General features: G+C 31.7%; 1 protein-coding gene across 7 annotated transcripts in view; it reads left to right on the top strand.

Moving 5' to 3' along the window:
- Window positions 1-17,704, top strand: part of LOC145695076 (uncharacterized) — a 386,749-nt gene that overhangs the window by 327,762 nt on the left and 41,283 nt on the right. The gene's annotated exons all lie outside the window — the stretch shown is intronic.

Here is a 17,704-nt window from a genome sequence, read left to right as displayed (position 1 = left end):
TAGATAGGTGAGAAATGGATACTATTATTGGTGAAGATCTTAAATGTGACATGGGATAAAAGGAAGGATAGGAATGGCCGAAGAAATCTTTAGGAAAAAGAGAAGCATATTTTGTGGGTTCATAAATAAAGGGTTAATACATGTTTATTTTCGTCCCTTGATAGGATCATTGGGAGAAGGTGTGGGCATTTACATTGCAATAAACCATAAGTTAGTAAAAAAATAAAATAAAATAAAACTAAAATAAACTATTGATTCTCTTTGAGAAACTAGTCTGCAAGTGCCCTTGTGATAATATTAAGCTTGTGAAAGATAATTTGAATAATTTACAAATATCGGAAAAGATAAAAAATTACCTCGCTTTGGCAATTTATTCTCTATAACATGAATAGCATTCCAGTTAAATTTGGCCAAATAATTATGTGAGCAGACGAGAAAATAAAGATAGAAGATGCGAAGAAAAGAGATGAATATGTATAATAGAAGGAAAAAGTTATATGTGTTTCACGCTAGATCGTTAGTGTACGGTTTATAAACGTTTCCATCGAGTATGGTGACTTGGTGGACTATTTTTGATGTAACGGGAGTTCTTTCCTCACCTAGTTAGCTAGAAATGATTTTAGAATCTTAATTAAGTTTCAGGCCTATTATCATGACTTTTGTTTTCAGATCATTTTAAAACATTTATCAGTTACTTTTTTTGTCTTTATCTGAACTCAATCAAATTTGGCTTGCCAAAATTTACCTTTTATCAATTTCGGTACAAAAAAAAAAAAAAAAAAAACAAAAACAAAAAAAAACTATAATCCAAAACTGCGTAACCAAAAGAAATCTGATAACTATTCATTTTTCTACTTTAATTCTTAACGGTGGTTAACACCTTTGGTTTGTAGTCCATTGATTTATATGTGGAACAATTTTTGTTTTCTTTAAAATTAACTTGAATTTTAATAGTTTGTTTTTTTTCTGTTTTCTTCTTCAAACCTATTTAAGTGTCACTTACCTCGTGAAAATTACATTTTGATAAGTATAATTTTAATATTTAATAATCAAATTTATTAAGTAATATTAGATTAATATATAGTACAAATTCATTTTGATAAAGGAAGAGACATTTAACTAGGCCTGAAGAAAAAAAATCAACACAACTTCATCATTAAAATTCCAGTTCAATTCAAAGAAAATAATTCCCCGTATAAATCAGTGAGGAAAATAAATAAAGATGGCATAGGTATTCAACATCGTTAAGAAATTTTAAGCTTTAAGCTTGTATTTTAAGCTTTTTTTATTTTATTTTTTTTTATTATTTTTTTTTAAAGACCCGTATTAAATCAGTGCCCTTTTACAACCAAGTGATTAGCGCGTTTGCTTTCTGTATGTGTAATCCTGGTAGGTGGTAATTACGTAACATATTTCCCACTTTTTTAAAAAAAAAATAAAAAAAAATATGAAAATGCAATATAGCGGCCTTCAAGATAGTCGCTAACGTCCTTATGTTCGCGCAGTTTTTTTTTTTTTTTTTTTTTTTAATCACACCCACAGGCTTTGATTTCAGATTTTCCATGATGTTTTAAGTTTCTTTGGATGTTTTTTACACTTGTAGACCATGCTACGTAAGTTATCCATTCACTTAATAAACTTCTCATCGTACCCTCTTGCATAAAAGACTTGTTTCATACGTCCCATTTCAGCCTTGGTGCTGAGAAGGGACGTTAAACCCTGTCATTCAATCAATTTGAGCTTAATTATAAGGAATGACAACATTTATCTCAGAGCAATAAGTTCACACTTAAGTAGTTCATGAAAACAGATAAGTTGACGTTATTAGAACTTGAAAAGCAAGTTGTCTCAGTATCAGTAGGCATGCTATGCCATATATATATATAATTCGCATCTTATGCATTTACATTAGCTGTGCTGTGATTCATAGGACCTACCATAACTCTTTTTCTTTTAACTGTGCATAAAGAAAATGCTACTTTACCACTTCCCACTGGATAGAAACGGTCGCGTAGGTGCGGTCATTATACTTGTCTAGGCGAGAGGAATGCGGTAGTTGTGTCAAAGCGGGAGGAAAATTTATGTAATGACCATATGACTGTGAACATATACTATTAGGCGAATCTTTTGTCTCGCATCAGGCAACAAATTTACCACCTATGTGTGTTGGATAATGGAAAAGCAGAGTCAAATGTATTTATGAAATGAATACCCGTTATAAGCGAAGATAAACTGAACAACATACTTTAGAGGCTTGTAGAGATTTCTTACTTGAATTTTGCAAGAGGTTGTGTTGTATATAAATTAATTTTGTATATGATTGCATATGTGTACTTGGTGTTTTAAAAATCTAGGGCTATAAATCAACTCTGTTATGAATCAAGATACTAAAAAGCTGGAAAGAGATTAAAATTGTTAGAGATGTATGGTTTTCAATCTAAAACGTTGGATTCGTTTTCTTTTCTTTCTTTTTTTTAATATGGCTTCACACTTACATGATGCCCTATGTTAAATGAAAAAGCAGCGTTTTAGTTCAGCTGGCTGTTAGAACGAAAAGTAAAGGCACTCAAAGATGAGACGGGGAACGCGCACATTGCTGTGTGACTGAAGCTAGAATGCTTCGAATCCGTTTCCCAATAATGTAGTATGGCCAGGTCGCAAGAGAACAGCTAATAGAGCTGGTGGCTTTTTTCTTTTTTCTCTCTCATTTAACATAGGGCACCTGACCAGTGTGGAGCCCAATCAACTGGTGGTACTGGAAAAAATTCCACAGTTTTAGATTGAAAACTACCTATTGCTATTTTTTTTTTTTTTTTTTTGTATCTTTACTCATTAAGGAATTGACCTATGGCACAGATCTTTTGATATATTAGGTATATTAACTTTATGCCATTCTTTTTTACAAGGACTTTTTTTTTTGCCTATCTTCAAAAATAATTTTTGATCATTTATATGAGTGTTCTATGCACTGGCGTCTCTGGCATATAAAATTTAGAGAGGGGGAACATCAAAGAAAGTGCTTTAAATAGTAATACTTAGCCCAACCTGTTTATTACCTCCGATTCCATTCGTTATCTTTCTGCTTACCTTCACGGAACTCTGTTATAATCGTTTCACAGCCTGATTATTATATTCCAATTTAATATAATTATTATTATTTATATGGTATTCTATGGTTAATAAACAAACTAAATTAGGATAGAATATTAAACATTTTGTACTTCAAAATATAGGGGGGACGCGTCTCTCTCGTCCCTCCCCCGACAGAGACGCCCGTAGTTCTATGAATTTTACATTTGAGATTCGTTACGTCGTCATCATTCTGCAATTACAGGCAGAAATTGAGAAGTGGTTCTCAGCCAACCTTTTCATCTTGATATAGAAGTTAGTATTTTAATACAATTCATCAGTTGTATTATTATTATTATTATTATTATTATTATTATTATTATTATTATTATTATTATTATTATTATTTTACCTTCTTTCTCTTTTTTTGTTTTACCATACCTTCTATCAAGTCCGTTTGATACAATTTCTTTACAAACAATGTCCTAACTCATCTCTTTTTCTCTTTTTAATTACCGACAGTATTGTACTTTTCTCCCATTACTATTCATAACTCTTCCTTATTAGTTTTCTGTGTCGACTAAGCTAGTTTTCTCTGTTCTTTTCCGTACCTATATTTCGAAAATATCTGCACATGTCTCGTCTATTTTTTATATCATTGAGATTCTAATTGGACAAAAAAATCTTTCGTGTTAATTGTTTTCGGAGTAGCTAAAGTAACGTGGAAATTTGATATCCGCATTAAATTATGTGGATCAGTATCTCGAATGTCATCTATAAGTATGACTGCTTTGCATTTTTTTTTAAATAGAAAATTCTGTTAATACATAAATTAACAAGTATTGTCTCAAGTTTCCCGAGCAAACCTTAACTCGTATTCGATATAAAATTTCAATTGGGTGATATACGAGTCAACAACCATTGGAAATACTTATTTCGAGTTTTGTACGGTTTGGTAAAAGTTTATTATGGTTATATCTAGGTTAAAATTATTCTGGATTTACTAGTCTCTCAGGCCTTCAATTTAGGAAGAAGTTTATTTGGCGTTTCATGTAGGATTTCACGGTATATTTGACAGTGGTTATACAAAAGTTATCAACGTAGCTATAGGTTAGATTGATTTCCTGGATATATCGTAGAGTTTTCGGGACTGATTAATCTACTTTTTTTTTTGTACTGTGCTAAGCAGTGTGCTAAAAACCATTTCCAATTTAGATTGCATTTCTCATAGTTTAAAATATGAAACAGTATTTCAACGCTTGTCTTATCTTGAATACCAAATCAATTATCAAAGATAAACACTGTCAATTTTACAGTTTTGGATATTTGAAATTTGAAATATTTTACTAGTAAAATCTTATGTGTTATAGATATTGTTTGAACTACATACTATGATAAGAAAGGAAAAGAATCTAAAAATAAAAATGAAATAGTATTATTTTTGTAATAGCCTTGTTACATGCGGCTTCACAAACATAAGCCTATATTTTGCCATGATTCGAGATAAAATCCACTGTGAGATAAATTTGCTTGACGTATTCCTATTTATAGATGTATTGTAATGTGTGTTTGTTTGGAAGTTTAAGGTCTTTTCTCCATCTTCGAGGTTAATTTACAATTTAATATAGGATCCGAATAACATGGAATTCTCACCAGAAATCGAAACCGAAACTCTTACACCAAAAACAAGGTACATATAAGGTTTTCTTCAAGTCTTGTTTTTTTAAAATTATTGAGAGAGATTAATTATAGTCTTCGGGTTAATGTTTCTAAAAGAACTTCATGCTCGTTAACGAGTGCAAAAAGATACCATACAAGTAGTGCAAACAAGGAGTTAAACCTGTAGTTTATTTTTCCTAAAAGAAAGAATTTTTATATTTGTATTTGGGAATTTCACTTGGAATGTAGTCTTAACCAATTTTGTTTTTATTTATGAGCCAAACATCGAAGGCAATCTAATATATATAAACTAATATTTCTCTGCTCTCTGCTAATCTACTCTTTTATTACCAGAGAGAAATAATACTGGAATGACTAGTTTATTCAACTTTCATAAATTTTTACGTAAATTTCAACATTAAAGTTTTTATATAAAAAGAAATTGTAACTTCATGATGTTTCTAAATATCAGAACATCTTAATATTGTAGCATTTGTAGTATTATAAAAGAGAGAGCTTATCTATCTACTAGTTTTCATTATTTCCCCCCCTCCCCCCCGCAGAATATACTTAACATTTTCAGGCGGTTGAGACAACAGTTCGGTTATCCGTCTAATTAGGTTATCAAAGAATAAAGTAACCTTAAAATACTGAAAAATAACTCTAAAGACTATAGCACGAACACGTCCTACAAGGATTTTAGCACCCTACCAACAACATAAATGACTGCGAAGAGTCTAAGTGGCCTCATTATCCAACGCAAGATGTTTTAAAAATATATATGATTCCGAAAAGAAGCGCGTAAGACATGTCTAACAAGGCCTAACATGTCGCACCAGCTCCTCCCAGTTATTGTCTAGTTTTTAAGCCGCTTGTTTTCTTCTTTTCTTTTCTAATAAGCAGCGTGAGAGATACTCTAACCTTAATTCCAAAGAACATCAAGAAAAAAAAAAAGTTGCAGTGGATACGTTACTTTCGAAGCTACCAATAGATCTATCAACCTTCCACCTAATTTGGCTTCAAGAAAGACTAGATTGAGTTTGTGTTCAGAATCGAAGTGAAAGGTTATATGTGCTGTACATGTCGTGAATGATGGAAGGAAAGCTTCCGTATACACCCACTAATCGTCTTTTTAAGCAAAGAGATTTACATGTATTATAAATACGTGAACTCTGCTTTTTCCTCTTGATTTGATCCCTTATCCTTCCTTTTGTACTAAATTTTAAATTTAAACTTTGTAGCACTAAAACAGATAAGCTATTAATTACGAAAATTTATGCATATTGTTTGTTTTTTTAAGATTCAATTTCATTCACTTATCACACTATGAATTTCTCAAGCCAAATTGTTTGCAAGAGAGAGACTGGATAAGTTGTGTGGGCAAATGAATTGGATAATTCTAGTAGTTTACCACAGATACTCTTGAAAAAAACTACAATGGATAAACATAAAACCTCTTCTTGTTTTAGGTTTGTTGTTGTTGTATGATTATGTCCATTATCAAATAATCTACTTGCAATTGTCGTAATTAACCATTTCGTAAAACTTAGACATTCGTATCAGAGATACATCGAAATTTCCCCTTTCGTTGATAGACAACCATTAATTCCAGCTAGATTTTTTTAAATTAAAAGAATCAAGCAGTATTCAGTCCAACGTAAAATTTATGGTAGAAACAGATAATAAAGTGAAATGAAATCTTTGAGTTTTACATCCCACGGTTATGCCCCCGGCCCCCTAGAAACAGATAATTTATTATATTATTAGGATTTGAAAATTTACAGGAACGTGTATATATATAATTATAATCTGCGTCTGAATACTTTGTAAAGCAAAAAAACATGCTTTTAAGGCTATATCTATTCATTTCATTGGAAGATTAGATTTAGATGAAGAAACTGAACTTTTTTTGGGGGGAGGGGGTGAAATTATTGCCACTCAATACTCTAAATATGACAAAATGAAACCTCCAAAAGAAGTAAGTAAATTCACAGAAAGCATAAACATAAGACAGAGAGAAGAATGGATGGATATTCCCCAATTTACTAGAATAATGTTTCCCAACAAAGAAACAAAAATTAAATCAGAATAACATATTATAGGATGAATTACTAACTAATAGCTGTACATATAAAAAGATGCAACTTAGAAAAACAACCTATTGTATTGTTGCCTTCGTTATTGAGGTCTTCAGTTGGCTTTTTGATTGTAATACATAAATGATGTGCATTCCCTGTTAAATTTTAGGTCCTATACCATAGTTTTAGTATTAGAAACAGACATGAAACCTCCAGTAATTGAAAAAGATTTAACGTGATTATTGATATTTACGGTTGATCACATGTCTGTGTTAGAATTTTGAAATTAGGTTTATCCATTTCTACTCACTACTAAATAGTATTCAATCAGTTAATTCAGAAATAAGAATTGCACTAAATTAGACTTTGAAAACTGATAATGTTATACTCATATTAGTGGGGATGTAGACTAGTAGCAAAAGTGATATTTAAATCATAATTTTGAATAATAATACATCTTGTGTATTCCACCAACAAATTGGTGTAAATGCTTATTTTCAGACATTGTTTCTATTACTCACTCCTAAAAGCCTTATTTAGCAAGAAATGATTATTTAGCGTAATCATGTCTTCCCAAATTGTTTTAATTTGATGTGTAATACAATGTGACAACTGAAAGTAGAAGATCTTAGATTAACAAAATGTTCAAATAACCAATGAAGTACTAATCAGTATCACGGAACACTCTTTCTGCTGAAGTCAACATTAAAAATTGAATTTCTGTTATTTTAATATGGATCTTCTTGGAATTGTCTTTTGACAAAAAAAAAAAAAAAAAAAAATCCTTTTCTTTTCAGACATGACTTGCTTAACAAGAAAAATAAATTCAAGCATTTATAAGTTCTGCAATATTTCCCATGATCGATTTAAATCACTCGGTTATATCTGTAAAAAAGATTTTTTAAAAAAAATCTACTTCTCCATAGAGAACACTAAACTGACGTGCGATTCCTTCAACCGTAGCTGAAGAATGAAATATGTTTTTCTTTCTTCTGTATAGAAGCACGAAATTAGTAGAGTTCTAGAAAAAACAATCGTTATACCATGACAAAGATTCCCTTGTTAAGGAGTGTTTCTTCCCAAAGACTGTGGCAATTTTTGCAATGAGAAAAGTGAACGAAAAGGGGAATTTTGTGATAATACAAAATTTGTTCGCCGTAAAATTTCGGCATTTTCATTTACATTAGAGCATAAAACTATGTTATGAATTCTATCCTTTTGTAAAAAGATCAGTTCAGGAATGACACGCTTGTTTTCTTTTCTTAATCTTGTTTTAGCAAAGAAATATTTCGCAATGAGGTTAGATTGTAACTTATGTACGAGAGTCTTCTAAATTATTTATTACATTTACTTCTTTAATTAAAGAAATATTATTAACGAAGCATGAATTGTGTTATTAGATTGATTTTTATCTTTGAGATAAAGCAAGCTATATATTTCAGTAATTAAATCTATTCTATTCCCAATAGGTGGTATGGTGTGATGATTCATTCTCTACAAAGGTGTGACCTGATTTGTCTAGTACACTTGTTGATAAACTGTTGATAATATATTTTGACCAACATATAAGCCTTATTGTCACCTTACTCTCGTTCTCGACCTCGAAAGAAAAACGCTGCAAATTTCATAATCGTAGCTTAAACAGTAGATGTTTTTTTCACAGTAAATGATATACCACAGAAAGTTAATAATAGTTTTAAAAAAATGAATGGACTTTCACACACACTAAATTGTTATTGTTGCCACTTGGTGAAAGATAATAAGATTGTATTCACGCTGAAAGACAAATATAATTGTATTGTATACGTGAGAATGTTTTTGATAGCATGCAATCATCTTGAATACACAGAAGTACTCGTCATAGTGCATTTACGTATATATTTGTATGTTCAAAACTAAATAAATAAAAATATCAACAGAGAAAATATTAAAACGGCTTGTGAATTTTAATATAACTGACTCTTCGGGAACTTCTTTAATGTTAGCATCGTTAGAATTTGTATACCTTGTTAATGACGATATTTATTCTTTCATTTAGTGAATACGCAAAAATGTGTTCAGTTATAGTTTGAAACAAAATACTGTATTTGTCAAAGACGTACGGAACTTTTTAATGCATGGAGGGAGAAGATGAGATTGCAAAAAGTAGGTTTATTTTTTTTTTTAATTTTTTAAATTCTTTTTTATTTTGTTTATTTATTTATTTATTTATTTATTTTTTTTTACGTAGCTGGTATTACATCCAATTTTAGAAAGCAGTCAAGAATTTGAAACTGTTAGATAAAAAATCGGACATACATATGCAAGTGACGCTTCGAGTTACTTGTTGGATTTCTCATTATATATATATATATATTAAATAAAATAATTTTGTGTCTAGTTGTTAAGAACATTTATTACTTTGTTATATATATATGTTAATTTAACATTTTATATTTTATAGTCAACTCTTCTACTAATCATAAAGTTTTTTTAACCTCTTAAAATTGTAGCCAGTTAATTAGCAACACTGTTTTTGGGTAACTGTATCAAACGCTTTCTTCTCGGGAGGAATTTTCTCTCAATAGCTTACATATATCTCATAGATAGATACATTCTTTTTATTTTCTTCTTCTTACTCACCTTTATATAAACTCGAGTGATTTTTGCTCGGGAGCGGTAGTTTTAGTTGGAAGCTCGAAGACTGTGTTAGGTCTTGTAGGTAAAGAGAGAGTGGGGAATCTTCTCTTTATTCTGAATCTTGCACATAGTGAGTGCAAATAGATAGATAAGAATTAGGTCCCTTTTTCTCTCAGATTAGGAAAATCGATATTTAAGTCCAGTAGTGCTTTTTTCCATGTATATTTAGATATGGCACTGAGGAAATAGGGGCTCTCTGCTGTTAGGTATGTTAGAGTTATCGAAATAATTTATTCTAAGCCATATTTCTGCCTAGGATGGAGTTTGTAAGAGAGAGAGAGAGAGAGAGAGAGAGAGAAAGAGTAAATAATTTTCTCTGGTTCCACTAGTGAGGAACACAGGAGGTTATTTGATCACGAATTCAATGTACTGGGTCCGATTCCCCGGAAAAAATAAATGAAATTTTTCAGTGTAACGTCTAACGATTATACCCTTTAGGATAAGAGTTACGATAATTAAGGCAAGTGAATAATGATGGAAAAATTCGTGGAATGAGAAAGTGGGGGAAACGGGAGTACACCAAGGAAACTCACAAAAATGTTGTCCACAACAAACTTACTTGGCCCGAGGGTAGAACCAGGGACCCCACGCACCAGAGGTAAGCGCTATACCACTGACCCACCGTGTAAGATCTTTTATACACGTATTAAAAAGACCACAGTTTGAATACTATAATTTTGTTATTTTTGAATGTAGCAACCAACACTAATTTATTTGTCGTAATACTTATAAATAAATTATTTAATACGTTAATAGAAAAGACGACGATCGCAAGCAATGGCGAAATTATTGTGCACTTTTTCTTTCTAAAAAAAATTAAAAAGTCATTATTGAGTGTAATGTTAGCTCTTTAATACTTGATTTCTAATGCAAAGAAAAATATTTATCTCAGGCTCAGCTTCCTTTTTGTACATGTATAATGCATAAATACTAGTAGTATACGTAAATAAATGTGAATTTTTTCTTTTTCTTCCTTTCTTCCTTCCTTTATGTCTTTCTTTTTTTCTTTTTTCGTTTTTTGTTCTAAGCTATAGTGATGATAAGTCTTCTTTAGACAAAAATCAGTTTCTTTGTAAACGCACTGTCAAATTTTACTTCGAGTAGTTGACATGAATAATAAATAGCCGAAGTTTATACGCTTATTATACAGGGTGTACTACTTGTTCTCGGCCCCAGATTTTCAAACTTTTAAAAGGAAATTATTGGCCATTTTGTAATGAAATTTGTACAAACAACTTTGTTATATATATATATATATATATATATATATATATATATATATATATATATATATATATATATATATATATATATATATATATATGTATATATATATATATATAAACATGGTAATGCCATTGGAGATGACATATATTACTGATCTGCAACAATTGTAATCTACTGAGAATCCTCATACTGTGAACAAAATATCCGTTCATGATGGAAAAATTGGAGTGATAAGAGACCATTCGATTATTGACCCTATCTTTTTCGACACTACAATAGATACAAAAATCTTCATAGGAATAATCTTCCACGAGTTCATAAGTCAGTTGGATGATGAGAAACTCTGTAGTGATTATTTTCAACAGAATGGCACCACTTACCAACGGTAGCATATAAGAAATTGTGTCTTTGAAGATCGTGTCATTTACACAGGATTTTGACCACTAAGATCGGAGCGAATACCATTAATGATCTGAAAACAGAAAAGGAATAAAGTCTGTACTACATGAAATATAGGTTAAGTTCCATAAAAGTGCTGCGACTGTATAATTAAAGCCAGATCGTGGTTGATGAATGATTTAATAAATTTAAGCAATTCAAAAACTACAAAGTCAAGTCGATTTTATTTTCCTGAAATTAATAAATTTAAGCAATTCAAAAACTACAAACAAAGTCAAGTCATTTTATTTTCCTGAAAATACAAGTTACGGAGCAAAATATAGCAGAAGCTACAATTTACGAAGAAACTGGGGCTTTATATTGCAGAAACCTGATAAACAGTAATTTTAGTTAACTTAAGTTCAAAACAATTCTCGTTTGAAGTTTGAGATTGATGTAATGGCTGATATTAATAATATGAATTGCTAATTTAATCATAACTCTTCTGGTCCTAATATCACCTCGTATCACGTCGATGTCTGCATTATAGATTAAATCATACATACCGTTAAAATTCCAGTTAGAACAAAATCTGCGAAGGTTATTTTGGGACTCGTCGTGTATCTGCTATATGAACATTTTTGTTAGTTATGGTCATAGTATGGTTTCTAATTTAGCCTTGTGTCATCTGGAAGAAATATATATATATATAAGCAAAGGAACGTAAATAAATAAGTAGATAAATAAAGAATAAGTGAATAAATATTTAGTAACGAAAAGTAAGACTTCCGAAACTAATTGATAAATAGCGGAAATTCTTACGTATTATTATATTCTTACGTATTATGTATCTAAGGTACTAACACCTATCTAAGGTACTTACTTGTCCATCGTAGTATCTTTTACAACGTCGACGGCGTCCTTCCTTCCTTCCCGTAACAGCTAACATCGTTCTGGGAGATGAATAATTCTGTAAAAGAAAACAAAAAAACTGTTAATGACGATAATTTATATGTCAACTTAGTTTGTTCTGTACTTGCTAACGTAATGTTTAATTTACCTGTAATAATTATCAATATCAGCACATGGCTTCCATTTGTTTCTGTTGTGATGGCGTTTTATTAGTTCTCGTATTTGTTGTTAGAGCTGCTACTTCGCAAGTCCTATCTTCTTGTGCAGCTCTTAAAACAATATTTTTGTGTGATTACCTAACTTTTTTTTGTAAATTTATGTATATTTATAACATTGTTCGTTTATCTCTGTTGTTAACTAACTCGTAAATGAAGGATTTCGGCTCAAGGTCTTGGAACCTACAACAATTCAGATGCGTTACTCCTGTTATGTCCAAACCTTCGTTTTGGTGGCGACCAGATACGGCCTGGTGCCGTCTCACGGGGATTTCAGAAACGATGTGATGTCATCTATTTCTATTTCGCGCATTTGCAGCTTTGATATCTTATATCCAGGAGAAGTTCAAGCGAGTGACTACAGACCTCATCTTCAACTTTACACATTCTAATACAACCTGATATAATTGATTCCATCGGGGAGGCCCTCGAAGGGAGTGTTATACAATTCTGATAAATAAAAGAAATTAGTAATTAATAAAAAAGAAGGTATCAAGAGGCAAGCATTGAAAAAAAATCGTAGACACAATAACACATGTTTATCCTCAATGCTAAGATTAAGGTGCAGACGGCGTACATAATCATACACGTTGTCTCTTGTAGTTCATTCACTAAGTGCATACATTTTCCTTTTCCACCTTTAAACAAAATGCATGTATGAAAATATGTTTACTTATGACTGTGTCTGCGTGGCTGGCTCTCATTAGAAAATCACGACATTCACTCAGTCAATGAAACACTGAAAGCAATAGGGTCAGTGCTCCCATGTGACAGACTATTGGTAGGAGGAGGAAATACTTTTTTTTTTTTTTTTTTTTTTACACTTAACAATATGGAGATGCAAGAATTCTCCCATATTCGCGCCATTTATGTGCAAAAAGGGTATTATAAGTATACAATGGACGTGAATTCGTAAACAATACACTTTGAGAAAACTCTCGTAATTACTTGGTATTATTATTCGCTCCAATTTCTTTTTATTTTCTTCTTTATCATTTCTTTTAGTTATGGCACATGCAAATCATTGTTGACAAAACTTACTACGTGTAATCAGTGATAGTAAATTGGTAGTGTGTCATTCACTTGAGAATATGTTGATTTGGTTCTTTGATTTTATAAATCAGATACTTGATGCGAAGTACAGCTTCACTTCTCTCAACTAGTGTGAATAAATTTAAGACTTTTGTTAATTTAATTTGATATTGATAAGATCAAATGTAGTCACATCTGCAGACAGTAATGAAAACTTGTAATTTATTGTTTCACGATCATACCATTTAGAATAAATGTAAATACAGTGAGACCAGTGTGGCCACCCTTGGTTTAAAGATAATTCAACTTGTACAAGTAGTGCTTGCAGAATAATAATAAGTTTATTACTTTAACTACATAATTTTGTTCATGTGAGCCAACTCGTACAAGTTGAATTATCTTTAAACCAAGGGTGGCCACACTAGTCTCACTGTATTAACATTTATTCTAAATGGTATGATCGTGAAACATTAAATTACAAGTTTAGGTAATTAGGTGACCAACTTAATAGATTTTACTGTAAATAATAAAAAAATATGTAAAATGAAATTAAATAAAGTTTTTAGTTTTACGTTCCACGATTATGCTCTTTAAAATAAAGGAGACAGATTTAAATGAAAGTAAATAAATGTGAAAGGATTTATTGAATATGAATGTAAAGGAAAAGAATAAAACCTCGAGAAAACTCGCAAACATGATGTTGTCCACCACAAACCTGCGTGGTCGAGCATCAAACAAAAGATCCCACGCACCTGAGGTCATAAAAGATATATTAAAAAATGATGCATAGATGAAGTAAAAAGAAATTAGGGTTCCGCTAAGAAAGTCACGAAAAACAGTAATTTTCACCAGAAAGTCCATCGCTCGTAACCTAAAATCGAACTTAGAACCAAGTTCTCGAAATGTAAGCAATCTTACCATTGAACTACCACATACTGTCCCACTATTCTTAAACAGTGCGTAACGTCCTTCTCTATATAAATTGACACAAGCTCACTATTTGTAAGTGATTTCATTGTTATTACGAATCATACCAGCGCACAAGAATATTTTTTTTATCATATACACAAGAAATATTTTTTTAAAAATTTAATCCTGTGATATTTATAGAATCATTCTTCTAAGAATTTTTTTCTCTTTGTCTTCACAATGTTCCGAAAGAGACACTTAGAGAATTACAATCCTATAGTCCTCTGTGATGGATTGTGGCTAATATCATACTAACCCACAAACTTGTTAGACAAATAAATTGTTTATTTTTCACGAGGTCCTTGATCTGTATTTACCATTGATTCATGTACTAAAGCATGGTGATGGTCGACGATGATCTTACGACGTTCTCTGCTAAAGAAGAGGCGTCCCAAAAGATTATTTATAACTAAATAATCAGTTAATAATTCAAGAATAACTAAATAATCAGTTAATAATTCAAGAATGAGTTTGTTCCGTGCACTTAGGCTCTTCAATGAGGCCACCTCGCTTTTTTTTTTTTTTTTTTTTTTTTTTGAATGTTAACGAATAATGTAAATTCAATGTAGAATATAAAAAGAATGTTGAAAATAAATCAGTTAGTATCTACAAAACGCTATTATCGGAACTAATAATGGTTTAAAAGATCCTTCGTATAGCGTATAAATTTAGGTGCCTACCAGTTATGACGTCATAAACTGCACATCCAAATTTCTGGTCTATTAAAAAAAAAAAAAATAGAAATGGTTAGTGCTTTATTTAATATCGTTTTGTAGACACCATCTGATTTATTTTGTACATTTTTCATATTCTTCTTGTCTACATTATTTAAAATTCAGAAAGAAGAGGGGAGCTTAGCAAAGGGAAAACTGCCCTGGCATGAGTTGGCTCAATTTTTTAAAATAATTTGTTATGTTCTTTTGTGCTTACCATAACATCTTATTACCACAACTAATAAAACCTCATCCGCTTATCTAACAAGCACGTCTTTGGTGCACGGAGTCCTAGGTTTGGTTCTCTGAGGAACAGTATTAAACGCATTGCGGTGGTTCGAATTTCACTTTAATGTGTAGATCCACGTCGATGCTGAAAAATGACCTTAAACTTCGACAGACAAACTATAGGCAGACCAGCAAACGAGTGCAGACGGGCAGTTTTGTAACTAAAATATAAACATCAGTGTTACCAACCATTAACTTGCAATAAATCTATCACGGTTCTTATTGTCATATATGTATGCAATAAACTACTTTACGCACATGTTCGAGTTATGACAAATACAGTTTCAAAAGTTTTGTAAGTTATTTCCCGAACATTTTAAGTCATCCGTTAAAAATAAATAAATAAATAAAATAAAATAAAATAAAATAAACACTAATGTTCATTACTATCAAATAGTAACTTGCAAGTAAATTTACTTCAAATGAAAATGAAATGGAATCTTTCAGTTTAAAGTCCCACGTTTATGCCCTTTAGACTAAGGAAGACCGATGATTAAAGCAAGTAAATGATGATGGAAGAATTGGTTGAATGAGAAAGTGGGAGGAAACGGGAGTATCCCCGAAAAATCCACGGACATGATGTTGTCCACCACAAATTTACTTGGCCGGGGATCGAATCAGGGACCCCACGCACTAGAGATAAGCGCTCTATCACTGAGCTACCGTGCTCCCCCAAAATTGATTCCAGTGTTGTACAAAGTATCACGTTCTTTCTATGACAAAGAAACTGAATAAAAGTTGGTCGATTTGACGCTTTCCGAATTTAGTGACAAAAGGACGTGTAAGCTGTGTGTTATCTTAAATGCTCAAAGAGAGCAGTGATAAAACAATTCATCAGAAATTCATGAAGAAAATGTGTGTTAATGTTAAATAGGTAAGTTCAGAATTTTAAAATAAATTATAATTAAAAAAACTACTTTTTGTGTGGGGGGGAGGAAGGGGGTCAACCGTATGTAGCTCATTTTAAGACGACTTGAAATAAAGATTACAAGTGGTTAAAGACGAGTTGCTTTTGATTGAATTCTATCTGTACTTTTCAGAGAGGATGGGAGGCAGGTTTTGTTCAACAAGAACGCACATCTGATACGTTTAAGCTATACCTTGTACTTGCAGACTAAAATCAATCTTTTCAAGTCAGTCGACAAATATTCTACCATTAAAAATATGTTAAATAAAATAAAGTGTTACTGTTACTGCTATTATGTCTATAAAGACGGTCATTAATGTTTCTTTGTTTCTGTAGTGATGAACTTCCAACTTTTCTTAAACTACAGAATTAGTTGGTTATTGTGTCATTATCTGCTTACATGGTAATTACTCATAAATTTGATTTTCTGTAATTACACTTAAAAGGATGATGATAAGTTAAGCTGAACTACATGTTTCATTAATTATGTTTGAGGCAAACTTATTATTTTAAGATACTCTAGAATTATTCTGGAATTATCTTACTAATAAACATAGTTTTAATGCTGTTACTAAATACTTTTCGAGTTGACAACTCTAAATGCATGCCTCTCTGAAATGTTAGAGCAATGTTTCGGAATTACTAGAAACAACAGAAAATATCCCTGGGATATATGGGAAATATGAATTTCTTATATATTTAACTTCTTTCCTCAAGTGGTTGTTCATTCTTTGTCAATTGCTTGTTGGTGGGAGTATCAAAATGTTCGTGCAATCACCTAGAAGAAATCCACTCTGGAGAAATCTTACACCATGATGGTATTAGTCTTTCTCTATGTAGTCATTGTGCCTAGCGACATATTTTTGTCAGCGGTTTTTCACTTCCATTAGCCTGTTTTGTAAAAGTCTGCAGTTTGGCTTTAAAACCACAGTTATACTTCTGATATGATGTCATCCGTATTGTCAAAATGGCGTCCTCTGAGTGGATGGTTCATTTCTGAAAAGAGAAAGAAGTCACTTGGTGCTAGGTCCGGTGAGTATGAGGGTGGGGGCAATATTTTGTATCTTAATTCCACTGCGTTCATCATGAATGTATGGACGGAATGAGCAGATGCATTGTATGCCAACAGCAGCACCCCTTTTGTCACCAATTCACGACGTTTCTTCTTCAGTTCCTCTTGTAATTTAGTCAGGAGATGAAAATAATAGATACTAGTAATAGTTTGCCCCTGTGATAAGTAATCAGTTATAATGACCCCATCACAGCCACAGAAAACGGAAAACATCATCTTGGCGGCAGACTTCTGCATTCGCGCCTTTTTTAGGGGTGGAGTAGGCGAGGTATTTCCATTGTTTGCTCATTTCCTTTGTTTGTGGGTCATGAAAATAAACCTAACTTTCATCCATTGTCACTAGTCTACCCAAAAAGTCCTCTTCATCCACCTCACAGTGATATAACATTTCTCTTTTACAAAAGTGTGAGCAGTCGTGGCACCTACCGTGTTGACACTTTCTGAAGATGCAGCTAGCTGGTTGTGAATGATATTCCAGGCAGACCCATAACTCATACTTATTGCAC

The sequence above is a fragment of the Thermobia domestica genome, chromosome 9 (genome assembly GCF_964235325.1).
Source record: "Thermobia domestica chromosome 9, izTheDome1.hap1.1, whole genome shotgun sequence".
Taxonomy (NCBI): domain Eukaryota; kingdom Metazoa; phylum Arthropoda; class Insecta; order Zygentoma; family Lepismatidae; genus Thermobia; species Thermobia domestica.
The sequence above is the reverse complement of the archived record's forward strand: the minus strand, read 5'-3'. Positions and strand labels throughout refer to the sequence as shown.